Below are 18,717 nucleotides of genomic sequence, written 5' to 3'. Positions count from 1 at the left end.
ATCTTTCAAGCTCAAGCAGAGATCCGGAAAAATAGTCTCCGTCACTAATGTGAATCCAGTTGTACCTTGATGCACTTCATTACAGCATTTTTCAGGAGGAGAGAGAGAGACCAGTCTGATTTTTATTTATACCTCAACATATGTTATATTCTTATAGTGGCTATAAATGGGCTTGCAGCCCTGTCCCCAGGGAGGCTTCTCCTAGCAGCCATCAGGGCAGAGAAAGCCTCCATGATCAGACTGTGAGTTCCTACTCTTATAAATGAGGTCCCCTATGTCTAATTTAATAAACCACAAACTTAAAATTTAGCAGCAGTTTTAATTGAGATAAAATAAAAGTCCAGTAGTTCAAAACAGAAATTTGGCAGTGGTTCAGATAAAGCATAAGTAAAACTGACCAGGGTACAAACCCGACAGGGGTACAGGGAAGGCTTCCCACCCTGCCTCACATACAAAAGGCAGAAGGATCCAAACACAACTTACGTACTGTATGCTAATACATATTCATCAAGATTCTCCTGTAAATGTCCTCCTATTTTTGATTCTTGAGATTTATGTCACTGTACTACACAGTGCACAGTCCGCCGGTTGCTAAGGCTTTTGGGGGGTCTTTCCAGAGGAAGGCTGACAGTCTTCCTCGCTGTCCTCTGAATAACCTGGCAAGTTGTGCATGTGCATTATGCTTTGTGTCATGTAAGTACTACTATTTTTGATTCCCTATCTGGAATTGTCCCAGCTTTATTAATCTCAAGGCTGATCCTGCCTTGGGAGTCGTCTTAACTTTGCAAGTTCCGCTTTGAAAGTTTTCCTAACTTTGTTCATCCTCAAGGCTGATTCTGTTTCAGAATATTGCTTATCTCAGTTCTCCATCTTGTATCCTCTTTTCTCATGAACGTCTGAAAACACGTGTTTTGTGACACTAATAACGTATCATTTTCCTCTATTACTTTTTAACAGATATTTTCTAAAATACCAATGTAGTTACAATTGTTAGCATGAATCACATTTATTTATCACACTACCCCTCTCTGTCTCCCCGCACAACTGTCCACTTGCCCCCTTGTTGGTGGGGCTAATGTCCAGATAGCTGCAAAGAATGCTGGGGAAATCAAGCTGCTAAGCTGATGCTGACAAAGAGCTGACGTTTTTGTGGTAACGCTGTCCCTGTTTTCTGTTTGTTGTAAGTGATCGAATTGGTAGCCAAATTAGTAACAAAAATTAACAAAGATTTATTATATCGATAACAAAAATAGAATTTTGAAAGACCACCGCAGCCAAGACAGCGTCAGCCCCAGGTGCAGGCGCTGGGTGAACCAGGGTCTGACTGACAGAGTTCACCCCGAGTGCTTCAAGCAGCCAGCTTATATGCAGTTTATTCTGCCTGAGGCACGGGTGACTGAACGTTTCTTTGGCTCTCTTCACAGGTAGAACTGGATCCACACATGTGCAGGAACAGACAAAGGTAGGTCCAGGGATCCAGACGGATGTCTGAGTATCTAGGCAGAGTCTGTGTTCACATGTATAGTAGAAGTGGCTTTTGAGTCTTAGTAAAATATCAGTATTGTACTTGAATATCTGTATATAGGCCTTGCCCTGGTGGGTCCCAGTTGCTCTTGATGGGCTGCAGCTGCGATGTCCTTCATTGGGCTGCAGCTGTAGCTAGTGAGATAACTGAGATAAAAGGGGGTGGGTTGGCCAGTCAGGGAGAGCCTTGAGGGAGCTTTGACTAAGAAGGAGCCACATGCAAAAGGAGTCCATGCTGTGAAGATCTGCAGCTGTAAGAAAATACCGAGAGAAAGTATAGGACTCTAGAAATCTAATAACAACAGTATGAAACTCTAGAAATAGGAATACAGCACATATGTAGTAGAGTGACACCAGTTCTTGAGCACAGTAGATGTAATCATCTCAGATGCAGGCTTTGTAAGTAGCTGAGACATTCCAGCAATCGTGGCCCCGGAAGGTTCAGATGCAAGGAAGGTTCAGATGCAAGGAAGGTTTAGATGCAAGGAAGGTTTAGATGCAATCTTCCCATGTGCAGATGGCAGTGAAGTCAGCAATCATGGCCCAAGACAGTCCCATTCATACTTTAACAGACCTGATATTATCTTAACGTGTTCCAGGAGCTAGTTGAGTAGAAATAGGACTCTGCTCCCAGCCAGCGTGGTCAAAGACAACTGTGGACTTTCACAATATTTTATACACATATATATCATGAATTATCTCTACCATATACTACATGTTTCTTTCTCTATCTCTCTTTTTCCGTCCTTGCTCCTTTTCCAAACTCCCTTTAGTAAAAACACTTACCCTTTTTATCAGTAAACGTTTCTCAGATGTAATATGGCTGCACTTGCACTTTATTTCTGTCTGAGAAATCTATCAAAAAGAACCCTTCCCAGCTCTCCCTTTTATAGATGAACGGGACGAAGGGACAAAGTCAATGTTATAGTCATTACTTACAAAAGTTAAACATCAGCAACAACTTGTGGTTTCCATTTAACACCTGTGCAAAAGACTTCTTCTGAATCACTCTAATGATTTCACTCCAGATTTCTGTGTGCAGATGTAATAGAGATTTAAAAGTAGTTGGCTGGGAGAAAGAAGATACTGCCCTGAAAAGTACAGGTTGTTGCACTGGATGGTTGTTGTAGGTACCTTTCCCCTCCCCTTCCCCCACCTCTGTTTTAGTGGAATCAATGTTTTTTATTCAATTAGAAATTAGTCACTGAACAAAGCTCCTAGTGTAGCATGTTAGAGCTGCTCATGCTCCTAAACCAAATGTTTCTGGTCCTCACTCATATTTCCCCCTCATTCCCCCTCATATTTTAAGGTGAATTAACCTGAATAATTGATATGCTGAATGATTGGTGGGCTAAAAACCCCTGAGAGGTAAGCTCTTGTAATACACCCAAGTTCACCTTATTCTTGTGTTGTACTATTGTCTGTCGCCCAGCACAAAGCTGACTGACCTCCCTAGCTGCAGACAGTGGAGCTCAGCACCCCGAGGGTGCCCTGGGTGTTAATGGTCTCTGGATTCAGGATGCAGGGAGGGAACTGGGCAGTGGCAGGGAGGGGAGGATCTCATATACAACCTCCAGTCCTGGTATCTCCATGCAGAAGTGTCCCACTATGCCCACACGCTGATCTGGCAGAGAAGTCCCAATCTGGGTATCTTGTGGGGAGCTGTAGACCCAGCTGAGGGTCAGGAGAGTGCGCTGGGCTTTCCAGGAGACTGTGAAGATGTGCATCCTTGTCCATGATATGAGTTCACTGACAGCTGGTGAGAGGAAAACCTGCAAGTGGGCATGCACGCAGGAGAGAATTCTGCTGGATATAAGAATTTCATTGCCATCAGGATTACCAGTTTGGCACTGACAGGTGGAGATAGAACACCCCCAACAAATGGAAGAGGCAAGATAGCCCCATGCCAAGTGAGGGTATGGAGCCCTTGGTGTTCCCCTGGGGTGCCGAGCCCTTGTGGGGCACCCCTGGGTCTGCGGTGCTCGTGCATGGTCATCCCCCTTCCTGACTGTGAGGGGCAGAGGCAGCTCTCAGGGTCCCCCTGGGTCCCCCCACAAGGCAGCTATGAGGATACATGCTGTGGGCACAGAGAGCCTCTGCATTTCTTCCATCTGTTTTAGCTACAGCAAGGCTTCCTCCCAGATGGCGCTAATTTTACAGCAGCTGAAGATGTGTCCTGAGGCTCTCACCTTAGTCATGTACCCTTTTAACTTCTAATTTCCTGGATTTGTCACTCACCCTGTAGATTAAAACATAGTATTTTATCTATGAATCATTAACTTTTGTTGCTTTCTTATGCCCGCTTGAATCTTTTTTCTGCTCCAGACAGCTCTGAATATAAATAGTTCAATAACACATGTCCTCTTTATTTAAAGACTATCATTTATATGACTGGAAGTATGAATGTGTGGTATGTTAACAGTGATGCCATAAAGAGGCTAAAATAATTAACCACTTTGCTGCAGTTAATGGATTCAAGGGCACAGGAACACGTTCATAAGATCATGCTACAAGTTTCAAGAATGAGGTTAGGGAAGGGGAAAAAGCAAAGGCTTAAGTAGGGAGTTGGCATGAAAGGTTTGGTCAGACAGCGTGCAAACACCTGCTGAGCACTAAGGATTGCAAATACTTGTGTGGGCGCATCTCCTAGACCTGTAAGGACCAGCAAACAGCAGCTGGTGCAGAGGGATGCCCAGCAGAGCCCAGACTCAGCCAGAGGGGAGCAGAATGACAGCAACAAAACTAATGGAATTCCTCCGGGAAAAGAGCATGCAGCATGCTATCTCTGCTACTGCTTAGTAAATGTCCAAGTGAGAGGAAAGGCGCTTCTAACTCGTGTGGCAGTAGAAGCTTTGTCTCTGTGTCGTTCCTTGTATGCTGTGCTGGCTGCCCTTAGGGCTCTTCAGAGACTGTCCAGTTCCACCCCCTGCCCTGCACAGGGACACTTCCTGCTACATCAGGTTGCTCCAACTTGGTCTTGAAGACTTGTAGGGGTGAGGCAGCCACATCTTCTCTGCACAACCTGTGCCAGTCCATCACCACCCTCACAGGTATATTTCTTCCTAACACACCATGTAGTCCAGCCCTCAGCCAGTACGAAGCTATTCCCTCTTGTCTCCCTTCATGCCCTTGTCCAAAGTCTCCCTCCAGCTCATCAGCCGTGGGGGCAGCCTGTGAGCTGACTTGCATGCTATAGGTTTAAATGGTGCAGCTGGTCTCAGTGGCTCATAGGTGGTGTGTGTGAGTCTTTTACAGTTGCTCCTGGGTTGTCCTCCCTGTCATTAATCAAAGTCTTGAGGTCACTGTTCTGTGCCTCAATGAAATGTTGGTCCCATAGACTGCTGGCTGAAATGCTCTGATGGATGCTGAGATTGGATGGCCAGAGACTTCAGCTGCAATGAAAAGTGCAGCCAGCAATGCATCTGTTCACTGTCCATGGCCATGAACATCGATACTGAAGTCTGCTGTGAAGTGATATTAAACATCATGGCATCTGCAGCCAGTGGTATTTTCTGACCACATCCTTTCCCAGCCACCATCTGGAACAACTGCTGGCTCTATCAATGGGGTGCTTGCCTCCATTTGCCCGTGACTCTGCATGGACTGCTTGTGGAGTTTCCCTTATAAAAGCATAATGGAAAAGAAGCTGCCAGCTCAAGTATTACAGGCTTAAAGTAAAGTGTTGCAAGGGTTCACATTCCCCGAACTGTGGCATTCCAGCTTAGGAGAAGAAGCTGCACGGATTTGAAGTGAAATCTGTAACAAAATGAGCTGACTCAAATCAAAACTAAAACTCCCCGTGACCTCTTACCCAAGAGGTGTTTGCTTGCCTAAAAACGCTAGTGGAGAAAGAGAAGTGTATTGAGGACTATAATTATATTTCTGGTGTGTTGAGATTGATGTGTAGGGCTCTTAAGGGTTATTTTGGTGTGGAAGCTGGAGTCCCTCAGGTTTTGCCCCTGTTCCTTTGAAAGTAACCCGAGGTTCAAAGCAAAGCCACTGGCGCATCCAGATGAGTCACTAACCCTGACATTGGGAATGATGCCAGGGATAACCAGCAGCTACTTCTGCAAATTTAAATGTTTCTCACAGAATACATTGCTGTTATTCCTAGGTACCTTTCTCTGTCACCATCTGGGGGATGAACTGTTTCTTGACTGTGTGAAGTTAGATCTCAGCATGTCACATCTCCCCTTACTTGCCAGATTTTGTCCAGCTTGTGCAAGACACTGCATGCAAGCTTTTTGAGCTTCAGGAAAACCATGCACAATGCCTAAGAGTAGGAGATAACCAAATCGGGAATTCCTGTGGGACATAGCTCTATCACCCTGGAAAAATTCTATCCTAAAGCAAAGGAATAGGTGCAAGAATGGTAGGAGAGGATGCCATACCCAGACATAACAATGGACATAACAAAGGAGCAGGTGGCCAGAAACATTTCTACTTACCCGTTTTATGCATTATCAGTGTTTGATTGTCTTATGTAAGACCAACTTTTGTTAATGTTTTCTTTTTTTTTCTTCAAAGATATCTTTTCTGTCCCGTTTTCCAGTCCCCTTAACAGTGAAACAATGAGAGTGCTATCACAGATTACAGGCAGGTCAGGGAGGGCAAATTACAGGCCAAAATAGTCTCTCCGAAGGGTCTTATTGGTATTATGTGATAAGGTATGTGATAAGTCAAAGTTAGTGTTGCATAACATTGTTCCAGTACTTCTTGTAGTTATTGTTGCAGTACATGGAGTGACTCACTTTCTGCAAAGCCGCTGCTGGCTTCTGCCGAAACTTTCCAAATGCATGTGTTGGTTTATTGTTCACTAATTCCTGCTTGTCGTTCCTTCCTTTTTAACCAAGATGTGCTCACTTTTCCTTGATGATATTTCTCTGGATTAAATGCAGAGAATTTATATATAATTATTACATTTTATTATTATAAATATATATATACTATAAATATATATGTTTATAATAATAAAATGTAATTTTATTCAGAGGAATAAGAATCTAATAGAAAAGTAATTCTGAAAGCCTAATGACTATTAGCTTAAAAGGCTAATAGAAAAGTCATTTCGAAACTCCTAAAAAGTGTAAGATATTTGATTTATAGGGACCAAAAAGACCTAAAAGTCTAGAGCCTGTGGGACCCGTGTCTGGAGATCTTGATGGAAAACAAATGCTTGGGACTAGGCCAGGAGGAAAGGGTAAAATGTGCTGCTGGGCCAGTTCCCAGGAGCCAGCAAGCCAAGACCGAGCATGATGTGTTGGACAATACCCCTGTGCATTTGAGAGGACTGTGAGCTGATTGATCTGGGGTGAAGATTGAGCCAATGTGTGGTAACAGCTCCTGTAGTCCAGTTCTGCAAGGTCAGAAACAGGCAGGAGGGTTTTCTGCTGGCACCAGTGGGACTCAAGAGATCCAGCCTGTGAGGAGGAGGCGGACATTGTTATATATTAATTACCAGTAGTAATAAACAATTGTCATGTCCTGTTTCTTCCTTCTAAAGAAGCAGTTGCAGAGGTTTTTGACTTCGTGCCTCAAAGGAAAGGCTTTTGGTGGCATTGCTGTTGGTGAGACTGCTCTGTTCACCCAGTGTACTGCCTCAGCCACATGTGTTGTATCAGTTATGGAATACAGAATCATAGAAACAGCTAGCAGGCTAACCAGGCAATTACCACAGTTGTTCATTTTTTAAAGTAAAAAACTGTGAGGAAGTATTTCTGATACTTTGTGATCGCCATTCCTCTAGTTTGAGTATCAGCAATATCAAGGGTACGTGCAGATCCAGTCAGGCACATTGGGAGGAGTGCCTGATTTGTCTTAGATACTGTGACATCAAAAGCCTTTCCTTCTTCCCTGTTTCTCCATTATCTTACTCCTCAACTACTCCCACTAATGTGTTCCCTCCCTTGTAAGTATGTCTGGTGCCTTGCAAACGGCACCAGATATACTGTGCAGCCCAGGGGGCTGCCCAGTGTCCATGTTTACCATTCATATGTTCCTGCACTACTGATACACTTCCTGCACCCCCAGGGAATAGGATTCAGATTACAGGAAAAATGTAGTTGGCCAAAGTGAACAATTACATGAAACAAAGCAAAGTAACAACTACATAGCCTTCATAGCAGTCAATTATTATGAGTTCTGGACCACTGTTCAGGGATAGAATTAAAAACCTTAATTATATTGTCACCTTTCAGCTCTGATTGTCCACAAGTAAATATATTTACTGTAACTCCTGCTGATGGGAGGAAATTGATGGCATTCCAAGTAAGGTGGGACAGGAGAGCTGGGGAAAAAAAAAAAAAAGAGAGGCAACATGATGATGACTGCAGAAGTGGGTGACAACTGTATTCCAGGACCTTATAAATTAAAAATACTTCCAGTGAGAGAAGTACAAATTTGATTAGTTTTGTGCTTTTCTTCTCCTTCCTTCCCACTTCCCATACCCTTGCTACCACCAGCCTTGCCTCTCTAATTAATGTAATGCCTCCTATCAGATCATTGTCCCTCCTTTGTCACAGTGCAAAATCTGTCACACTCGGGCTCTGGAGAGGGTGGGTGCTGCTGCAAGGGGTGGCTGTGGGTCCGTGCCAGGACAGGGTGACTCTGCTGGTCACAAGCACATGTGTGGGATGCTCAGGATCTGCAAACTGTGCGGCTGGGCAGCCACACAGCTCTGGTGTCTCCTCATACAAAGCAAAGCATTTTGGTACTTGCCTGAAATCTTCCTATTGGGCCGAAGAGGTTCGCCTGTTTTTCTTTTTTGTCTTCCCCTCCATTCTGAAGATTTTTTTGTCCAAGCCCTTTCAAACCGGCAGTGTGCGAGCAGGGGTGTTCCTGATGAATGAAATTAAGGGGCCTCATTAAGGGTTTGCTCCCCACTGGCACGCACGCCAGGGCTGAGCTCGGCAGAGCTGGATCCGGACCTGCCAGCAGCGTGTTTTTGACACGCGTTGCCATGGCTACGCAGGATGAGTTAATGTGACGGAACCGGCGCTCGGAGCAGAGGGCTTGCTGCGGATGCGGCCGGTGCACATGGCCGTGTTGGAGGCGGCGCGCGTGCACACCGCCTTATTACCCTCATGTAGCAGCAAGGCTTCCTGCTGTGGCCTTGAAAGCTTGGCCTTCCAACTCTATCCGCGCTCAACAGCTGGGCTGTGCCACCGCTGCCTCAGCCCCTCGGCTGCCTGACAGTCCCTGGGTGGCTAGAGTGCTTGTGAGGCAAAGTGAACATTTTCCAGGATAGAAATCCATTTTAATTTAGGTGAAAGGTACATTTTTGAGTTGGGTCTGTGGTTAGAAACTATAGTTATTTAGCCAGACTGCAAGGCCCAAGCTCAGTGAAGTCACTTCACCGAAGGACAGAGATAAAGGGGGGAGACAGAAGATGATAGAGAGAGACAAGGACAGCTGTAAGGAACTGACCTCGGAATTTTTTCTGACAAAAAGGAACTAGTGGTAAAAGTCACAGGAAACCCATAAAAATGAGTATGTATGAACCTATTGTGAAACTGTACGCTTATGTATTTGAGAGAGAGATAGAAAGGGACCTGGAGTTCTCAGAGTACACAGGTCTTTTTTGAGGAGAGCAATCTCCGCATGTGTCCAGCGCTGTAATAAACATACCGGCCCTACAACTTTTACAAAGTTGTGGGGTTCTCTTCTTTTCTCCACAAAACACTTGCACACTGAACTTGTGTCCACCATGGACACCGGCATTAAGGCAGAGAAGGGATGGCTGCCCAGAGCTGGAAGCCTAAACAGACAGCATCAAACCCAAAGTTTGGTGTTTGACCCTGGCTGTCCAGGCTGCAGGGTTGTTTTCAGCCAGTTTTACCAGCACCCTCATGTGACCGTGGTCACAAGGGTTTTCAGGATGAGAGAGAGGCGAGAATGTCGATTCCATGTTCAGAAGGATTGATTTATTATTTTGTGATATATATATTACATTATGACTATTCTAAAAAGAAATAGAAGGAAAGGTTCTCAGAAGGCTAGCTAAGCTAAGAATAGAAAAGAATGAATAACAAAGGTATGTGTCTCAGACAGAGAGCGAGAGCAGCTCTGCTGTGAGTGGTCAGTAAATTCAAACATCCACAGGAGACCAATCATGGATCCACCTGTTGCATTCCACAGCAGCAGATAACCATTGTTTATATTTGTTGCTGAAACTTCTCAGCTTCAGCAGGAAAAATCCTAATGAAAGGATTTTAATGAAAAGATGTCTGTGACACCCTCATAACTGCCCACAGCCGTCATACTCAATCATCTGCTTTCTCAGGTTTTCTGTGAATAATTTCTTTTTACCGTCATATTGTAAAAAACTGCTCTCCTCTATTTAAATACTCAGTGCAGCATCTTCTCTCATTTCCTGCAATTGCAATATATTGACCTCTGAATTTTACAGCTGGTTTATGCTGACTTACCCTATGAAGCTTACTCTGTGTTGCAAACATTTATGTGTCTATCCTGCACTGCCACTGTGGTTGCTGATAGCTGAGCCATGTGAAATCTAGTCAGTCATTACTGCTCAGTCTTTGCTGACATAAAGTCAAAAAAGCACTCCTTTTTTGTGCTTATTAATTAAAATTACTCCAGGGTAATTGATGGGGTTTTACGTTATTCAGACAGACCCATAGACTTGTGGCTACAAACTTCCCATTGGTGCTGATGTGTTCCTCAGCTTGAAGAAACATGTTGAGCAAACTGGGATGAAGAACCCTATTTTTCTGTGGTTTTTTTTTTTTTAAATTTATATTTCCATAAAGCAAAACTCAAGCTACAAATTTAACAGGTGAAAAAAAAGCACACAACATCTTTAACCCTGTAAAAGGTCAATAGCATCTAGGAAAAGGTGTCACTGGGCACATCAGGATTGGACCAGAAGATTGGTAAAAGTTCCTTCCAACCCAAACTTCTGCTATTCTATGATTCTATCAGAAAGTTGCAACACAGCTTTATAAATGGCTTAACAGAATAAAAAAGCAAAAATAAAGCTGAGGAAGTGAAAACAAATTTTATCTCCTTAGAAATGCACAAATTCATTTGATTCTGTTGAACTATCACTTGTTTTTTGTAAGGTTGCTTGTATTTTTGATCCATTAAAAAATGGATCCACTTTGTAATACATTTTGCTGCTGGAACAACTGCATTTTCTGGCTGACAGCTCTCATCCAGACATGTCAAGGGCTAATGGTCATTGGGGACCAAGGGGAGTTCTCTCCTCGATCCTATGTGTGAGAGGCAAGGGCTGGAGGAGCAGGGACACCTTGCAGGTCAGCAATTATATTTGCCTTTTGTGTTGGCAACAGGGCTCTGGTGCTTATGACCATGAGATTCTCTTAGAGGACTGAAGCCTGCTTGAAAGAGATGGGATCGGCCTGACCAAGCACAGAAAAAGCATCTTTGGCAGCAGGGTGGTCAGTCTGATAGAGAACTGCCAGCTAGGACCTGTGGGGAGGAGAGGGGATCACCAAAACAAGGTGAGAAAGTGATAGAGAGCAAAGAATATAGGGCAAATGAAGGGAACTTGCTATCAACAAAACAGGGCTAAAGGGGGTCCATCACAGGGGTACCCACATAAAGAAAGAAACTAGAGAGAGTTGTGAGGAAAGCTTTCATGTCCTTTTTGGGAGATCAGCATGAGGGGGTCCCGCTCTGAAATTGTCCTACACCAACATGTTTCCACATGGGATATGACCAGGGGAAATGAGGGCTCTGCTGTGCTTTAGCAGAGTTATACTGTCGCTGGGATCATGGAAAGCTGGTGATATATCTCACAAATTCTGCACTGAGAGAATATGAGCTCTTCAGAAAGGACAAATTGGGAATGCAGGCGAGGAGAGATCTGAGAGAAAACAAGTCTCTGACTTGTGACAGGTGATGAGGCCAGTAGGAAAACCAGGGCAGAGTGTACTTAGTTTTGGTAGGGTGGAAAAGGTAGGGAATTGTTAAACAATCTGTATAAAACCTTAAATCCATGGCACCTGATGGGATGCATCTGTAAGAGATAAGGGAGTGAGCTAGTGTCATTGCAGCACCCTCGTTGATTAACTCTGAGAGGTTGTGGTGATATGAAGAGATGAAAAGAAGAAAACAGATGTCACTCCTTTATAAAGAAGGAGAAGAAGGAAGATCCTGGAAACTTCAGACCTACCAGCCTCACACTGATTAGTTGGAAAGTAATAGAGCCTATATTCCAGAAAGCCATTTCCAAATGCCTGGAGAAGAACATGGTGACTGTGAGTTGTCACTATAGATTTGCAAAGGGAAAGCCATGGCTGTCCAGCCTGATAGCTTCTACAAAGAAAAGGCTCAGTGGAGAGAGAGAGAAAAAGGGCTGTTTCCTTGACTTTAAACAAGGCTTTGAACATTACCTCCCATAAAATACTCCTAGGGAAACTGATGAAGTGGATAAATTAAATGAGAGCTGATGAAACTATGGGTCCAGAATGATGTTATGAGTGGCAAGAAATTCTGCTGGTGGCAGAGACTAATGGTGCACCTCAGGGACCCATATCATCGTCAATATCAACATCTTGGCTAATAGTCTGGATGATGGGGCAGAGTGCATCCTCAAAAAGTTCTCAGGAAATACAAAGGTGTGAGCAAATAAATGTGCTGCCTGTTAGAGGGGGCGGGCTGGAAAACTGGACAAAGAGGTGTCTCATGGAGTTCAACAACGAGAAATGTGGGGACGGCCAACCTTCTAGGGAGGAACAATCCTAATCACTGGACAGGCTGCAGAACAATGGGCTGGGAAGCAACTTTGCAGATCAGAAGCTCAGCATCCTGTTGGATAGAAGGTGAAAGTGAGCCAGTAATGTGTTCTCGTGGCAGAGAGGGCTGATTGTCTTTGGTCTACATTTGGAGATGTCACCAGCAGGATGTGATTCTGCCCTTTGCTCAGCACTGGTCTGGACTTCTGGCTACAGCACTGCGCTTCTCTGGACAAAAGATGCAGACTTACTGGAAGGGGTCGCTAAAATGCTGGAGGCACAGGAGTGTGTGGTCATACAGAGAGAGGCTGAGAGCACTGGGGCTGCCCAGCCTGGGGAAAGGGAGGTTCAGGGGAGATCTTGTCAGTGTGCATAAATGCCTGATGTAGAAGAGCAAAGACTTCAGAGCCAGGCATTTCACAGTGGTAAGCAACGAGCTAATTAGAGTATATTGACAGAAGATTTTAAAAAATTTCAAGAAGCCTCAGACTGTGCCAGGGGAGTTTCAGGATGGACATCAGGGGGAATTCCTTCACAGAAATGGTGGTTGAGCATTGGAATGGACTGCCTACAGAAGTGGTGGAATCACTATCCCTGGACATGTTCAAGAAATGACTGGACATGTCACTCAATCCTCTAGTCTGATTGAGAAGGTCATGATCAGTCATAGGTTGGACTTGATGGTCTTAGAGGCCTTTCCCAACCTGACTCAGTAAGTCTGTAAAAATAATTTTCATTTCAACAAGAAAAAATCTTTGGTGTGAGGGTGATCAAGCACTGGAATGGGTTTGTTCAAGAGAAGTCATAGTGCCTCCAGCATACTCAAAGCCAGACTCGACATGGTCTGGAGGAACCTGCTGCAGGTGAAGCTGGGATGAGACAAGGACTGGACACGATGACCTCCAGAGTTCTCCATTAACCTCAGCCATGCTGTGATCCTAGGATCTTCATGAGACACAAGTGACAGAAGACCTGACCTGTGGAGTCTGCATCCTGTTGACCACAGTGTCAAAAGATGGAGGAAAAAATCCATGTGGGCACAGTCCTGCACTAGAAAGAGGAAGAAACAATGTCCCTTTTTCTGGGGGAATCCTCTTCTCTGTGCAGCTAGAGTAAGGGAAATGATCTTTCCCTCATAAAAACACTCAGAGTTGCCATGGAGGGTCACTATTGATCAACCATAGACCTCAGCTTACTAATTGTAGACTCCTGTTGCGCACAGGAACGCGCAGTAGATCCTGTTTCCTTTTTATTATCTATGTAATTTAGAAATAGCTGAACATCAAATATGGATCAAGGCACATTATTATGGCCACTGTGAGTTTAAATCGCTCTGCTTGATTATTTGGCTTTACTTATCTTCTTCACTCTTGCTTTAATTTTTTTGCTAGTTTAGGGTCAGATGTTGCCATTCCAACATAGAGCAAGCAGGCTGGTCTTACCAGAGCAGCTCCACTCCGGTCTATAAAGTCCATTTAATTTAAATGTTACAACAACTAACCTGAAATGAGAAAGTTTAAGGGAAGTCATCATGTTTCTCTGGAAAAATGCTTTGCAAGCCTGTGCTGGCTTTTACCCCAGGAATTTTCATTACTTTTAAGAAGAATAATCATGTCAATGAGTGAATGTCAGTAGATGAACATGTTTTTCCAACAGGGAGGAATCTGCTTTTCTCCCTCTCTCTGCCCAACTCTGCAGTGATTACAAACTAAAGTTTTGACTCCAGCAGCAGCTATCTATGCGTCTCTCTGACTTCTTCTCCCTCCCTGAGGCTCAGAACCCTCTACACAGAGATTAATAAAAGAAAATAAATTCACTGCATTCTCTAGATTTGCCTTCTAGTCCTGGAAATATTCTTTGCCGATAGGGGAAAAACTTTCTCACTTAACCACAAAGTGAAAACCAGTGTTTTAATTTCTCATTGTTATTCTGGCACATACAAGTTTAAAAAAGAACACTAGCAAACAAATTTAGGTCAAATGGTAAAAGCAATACTGCTGTTTAAGCACCTTATATTCTAATCTTTCTATTGCAAGAGCAAGGAAGTCAGGTCTTTTACTGACTAGGGACCTGAACAGACTTAAGGGGTGGGCCAGTGCAAACCTCACAGAGTGCAGCAAAGCAAAGTGCAAGGTCCTACACCTGCGTTGGGACAATCCCAGTTACATCTACCAGTTGGGCAGAGAAGTGACTGAGAGCACCTCTGTGGAGAAGGACTTGGAGGTGATGGTTGATGAAAAACCCAATACGAGCCATCAGTGTGCACCTGCAGCTGAGAAAGCCAAAGGAATTCCAGGCTTTATCCAAGGAGGTGTAGGCAGCCGGCTGAAGGAGGAGAGTCTGCTCCTCTGGCCTGGTGAGACTACCTGGAGCACTGCATACAGCTGTGGTGTGCCCAGCATAAGAAGGACATGGAACTCTTGGAGCAAGTTCAGACAAGGCCATGAAGTTGAGAAGAGGACTGGAGCACATCCCCTATGAAGACAGGCTGAGAAAGGTGGGGCTGTTCATCCTGGAGAAGATAAAGTTGTGTGGAGACCCCATAACAACCCTCCAGTATCTAAAGGATACTTCTGGTACTTACAGAGAAGCTGAAAAAGGATCCTCCATCAAGAACTGCAGCGACAGGACAAGCAGAAATTAAGGAAAATTGAAAGAGGTTATTCCAATTTATGTTAGCTGTTAGGAAGAAATTTTTCACTCTGAGGGTGGTGAGATACAAGAGCAGGCTGCCCTGGGAGGTTGTGAATGCCCCAAGCCTAGCAGTGTCCAAGGCCATAAGGCCTCGAGCAGCCCAATTTAGTGGCAGGCGACCCGCCTATAATGGGAGGTTCAGACTAATGATCTCTAAGGTCCATTCAAATGCCTTAACATTCTAGGATTCTGTGACTCTACACCAGCTGCCTGAGGGCCCTTCTCAACCAATTCCTGCTTCTGGATGTTAATGGACAACGCAAGCTTTGGCCTTGACCATGATGGTGGGGAATCCTCAGGAAGAAGCTCATTCTCTTTCATGCTGATGGTGGTGATGGTGACCTGGATGCCCATCAGCACTGCCTGACCTCAGGGCTGCAGCCAGGCCTGGGATGGAACCAGGTGATGCTGTTCACACAGAGAAGGGAATATTGTAGAAATCACAAGAGCAAATGTGTGCTGGTGTCTTGCTCATGACGAGAAGAGTACGTCTGGTTATGACCCAGTTTTCACTAAGTGTACCAACTAATGGAACAAAAGAAGAAAAGGTTTCTGAAGTCCACCTGAAGTGTAATTCAAACCTATCCTGAGAGAGATCATGATAAGTAAGATAAATTTCTGTCTTTCCTTTCCTTTACAATACCAACCTTTGGCTTCTAAAAGTTTGCCTAAACAATGATAGTTCGGTGGTGCCTTCATGAACTCACTAATTCTCTGAGGGCTACAGATATGTCAGATCTTGCAGCAGCTGGTAGAGACAGATACATTGAAAAAAAGCTTTGGAATTAAAGACTCTAGGAAAAGGAAAGTATTTTATGGAGCTTTTCATGATGGAAAATGAGCTGTTCAATTTTAATTTCAATAAGGTAGTGCCATTGATGCTTTAAAAAAAAAAATCTTCATTTTCTATCGAATGTTCTAGCTTTCTGTATTGCTTTCCTTAATAGCTGCAGACAAAATGATGAGATGTTGGCCTGTAAGAAATTCCCTGGATGCAAGAGGCAGATAAAACAATATGCATCTTTTTCAGATCAAAGCACTGGTTCTGCATCTGCATATATTCCATCCCTGACATCAAAGACTGTCACTTGAGAAAGACATGCATGGTCAGACTTGCAAGTCTGTCCCACCCCGTTTTTACTAGTTCTTCTCACTCCAGCTTTTCTCCAGGTGTCTTCTTGCTTTTTTAAGACAGAAGATCTGTTAAAATGCAGTGAAGGTCACATGGATTTTTTTTTTCTGTAAGTCCCTGCTCAAAGAGCCTCAGATTCTGCAAATGTTTTGAAACAGAAGGTGTTTGGAAAGTGGTTTTGAAAGGCTTGCACAGTAAAGTTTTCATCTAATTGAGAAATTCTGGAATAAATTCTGTTGCCAGTAGAACCTTACTCTAAATATTCAGAAACAAGAAATCTTTCCAAATTACATGTAACTCATTAATGTTATACAGGGAATGGTGCTTCTTCAAAGAATGAAAATTTTATTATCAAAATGAAAAAGAATACTTTTCCCTTTGGTTGCACCAGCTAACTAACATTTTCAGAGATATAATTTACTCCCTGCTGAAATAATTAATTTTGAAATCTTGAAAGAAGAAGTGCATGAAACATAGAATTAGCTTACTAAAACTAGATGGACAGGAGTTTGGTTTTTTTGTTCAGTTTAGTTTTGTTTTGTTTTTTACAAAAACATTACTTATTAGAAGAAATACCAAAGAAAACTATATGTGAAAATTTGATCTAGCAAAGGTGTGTTGATGCATTTCCCTCCAGAATTACAGGTCACCTCTCTGACAACATCTCTGCACATTTTACCAGTAGTTTTTTAGATTTCACTTTTTCTGCCTTTTAACTAATGACGGCTGACCCATTTAAGGTAACATCTTGCCTGAGCCAGGAGCGGTTTCACTCACTGATGTGCCTTGATATCTGTAGAAGACAGCCAACAAGCAAGCTTCCTGGAGAAGCATGATTGCACCACACCCCATGGCTACAGCAGTCAGGTTCATATAATCATGGAATTGTTAAAGTTTGACACAAGTTCTAGGGTTTTCCATCCCAACCACAACACCAGCACCACCATGTTACCTCTAAATTATGTTCCAGCCTGTTGCTTTTTCTTGGCATCACTGGTAATCCTGGCTGTCGTTTCTCCTACCTCCAAAAATGCTACTGTGACCAGTCTGCTCTATGTGGCAGGGTTTTATTTTTCACTCAGTTTTCATCTTCAGAGTTTCTAAGAATATTAACACCATGCAAGGCTGACAAGATGAATTCCGACAGAAGATAATTGCATGGGTCCTTTGTCACTGAGACCTTTCAGTGTCTCAACACTGTCAGTTTCCATTTTTTTCAAACACTGGTGTCAGAGGTGCCCACCACACACAGGGAGATCAGGAGGTGCTTGGCCAAAACTGTTCTGAAGACTGGAACAAGTGTATTCTCAGAGAATTTTTTTTTTTTAACAAAATGGAGATGGATGGATGGATGGATGGATGGATGGATGGATGGATGGATGGATGGATGATGGATGGATGGATGGATGATGGATGGATGGATGGATGGATGGATGGATGGATGGATGGATGATGGATGATGGATGGATGGATGGAGGGATGGATGGATGGAGGGATGGATGGATGGATGGATGATGGATGGATGGATGATGGATGGATGGATGATGGGTGGAGGGATGGATGGATGGATGGATGGATGGATGGATGGATGGATGGATGGATGATGGATGGATGGATGATGAATGGATGGATGGATGGATGGATGATGGATGGATGGATGATGGATGGAGGGATGGATGGATGGATGGATGGATGGATGGATGGATGGATGGATGATGGATGGATGGATGGATGATGGATGGATGGATGATGAATGGATGGATGGATGATGGATGGATGGATGATGAATGGATGGATGGATGGATGATGGATGGATGATGGATGGAGGGATGGATGGATGATGGATGGATGATGGATGGATGGATGGATGGATGATGGATGGATGATGGATGATGGATAGATGGATGGATGGATGATGGATGGATGGATGGATGGATGGATGGATGGATGGATGGATGGATGATGGATGGATGGATGGATGATGGATGGATGGATGATGAATGGATGGATGGATGATGGATGGATGGATGATGAATGGATGGATGGATGGATGATGGATGGATGATGGATGGAGGGATGGATGGATGATGGATGGATAGATGGATGGATGGATGATGGATGGATGATGGATAGATGGATGGATGGATGGATGATGGATGGATGGATGGATGGATGGATGGATGGATGGATGGATGGATGATGGAGGATGGATGGATGGATGGATGGATGGATGGATGGATGGATGATGGATGGATGATGGATGGATGGATAGATGGATGGATGATGGATGGATGATGGATGGATGGATGGATGATGGATGGATGGATGGATGATGGATGGATGATGGATGGATGGATGGAGGGATGGATGGATGGATGGATGATGGATGGATGATGGATGGATGGATGGAGGGATGGATGGATGGATGGATGGATGGATGATGGATGGATGGAAATGCAGGTTATTTCATTCATTTATTTATTTATAGTCCCCCTTTATTATTCATAATCCCTAGTGGTACTTAATAACATGGGTTAGAGGTGGCCTTGGCAGTGGTGGGGTAACAGTTGGACTTTCTGGTCTTAGAGGCCTTTTCCAACCTAAGTGATTCTGTTATTTTGTGATTCTGTTTCTCAGTGCTACCAACTG

The 18,717-nt window shown here is 43.9% G+C and overlaps 1 long non-coding RNA gene across 1 annotated transcript; it reads right to left on the bottom strand.

Moving 5' to 3' along the window:
• Positions 1 to 3,864: 3,864 nt before the first annotated feature.
• On the bottom strand, positions 3,865 to 7,813 carry LOC141727204 (uncharacterized). Its single transcript, XR_012578250.1, has 2 exons — positions 7,715 to 7,813; positions 3,865 to 6,944 (listed from the first exon to the last, which is right to left on the bottom strand). It is a non-coding gene; the product is annotated as an uncharacterized LOC141727204 (long non-coding RNA).
• Between the last annotated feature and the right edge of the window lie 10,904 nt (positions 7,814 to 18,717).

This window comes from Zonotrichia albicollis, chromosome Z (genome assembly GCF_047830755.1).
Source record: "Zonotrichia albicollis isolate bZonAlb1 chromosome Z, bZonAlb1.hap1, whole genome shotgun sequence".
Taxonomy (NCBI): domain Eukaryota; kingdom Metazoa; phylum Chordata; class Aves; order Passeriformes; family Passerellidae; genus Zonotrichia; species Zonotrichia albicollis.
This window is presented reverse-complemented; position numbering and strand designations above follow the sequence as displayed.